This window comes from Cricetulus griseus, chromosome X (genome assembly GCF_003668045.3).
Source record: "Cricetulus griseus strain 17A/GY chromosome X, alternate assembly CriGri-PICRH-1.0, whole genome shotgun sequence".
Lineage (NCBI taxonomy): Eukaryota > Metazoa > Chordata > Mammalia > Rodentia > Cricetidae > Cricetulus > Cricetulus griseus.
In genome coordinates, this window is record NC_048604.1 from 89,553,172 (window position 1) to 89,553,517 (window position 346).

The following is a 346-nucleotide window of genomic DNA, read 5'->3' on the forward strand; positions in this document are numbered from 1 at the left end:
TAAACCACGGACGCCGAAGCTGCTACCGCGAAGATGGAGTCAAGAAAGAGAGCGCTAGTTAATTTTTGTTGTTGTTGTTGTTTTGAGACAGGGTTTCTCTGTGTAGCTTTGGAGCCTATTGGAGCCTATCCTGGCGCTCGCTCTGTAGACCAGGCTGGCCTCGAACTCACAGAGATCCGCCTGCCTCTGCCTCTTGAGTGCTGGGATTAAAGGCGTGTGCCACCACCGTCCGGCCATGCTAGCTAATTTTATGTGTCAGTTTGACTGGGTCATGAGCATTGCCTCAAACATTAAACTGGATGCTACTGGAAGGGAGTTTCTGAACGAATGTGATTTACATATGAAG

At 49.1% G+C, this 346-nt stretch overlaps 1 protein-coding gene across 1 annotated transcript in view; it reads right to left on the reverse strand.

The window, feature by feature from the left end:
- The window catches only part of LOC100755019 (ubiquitin-like protein FUBI), a 508-nt gene extending 464 nt beyond the window's left edge, over window positions 1-44 (reverse strand). Inside the window, exon 1 of the mRNA XM_027432735.2 lies at window positions 1-44. This exon is cut by the window's left edge and continues 464 nt beyond it. The gene's annotated coding sequence lies outside the window, so the exon portion shown is untranslated.
- Between the last annotated feature and the right edge of the window lie 302 nt (window positions 45-346).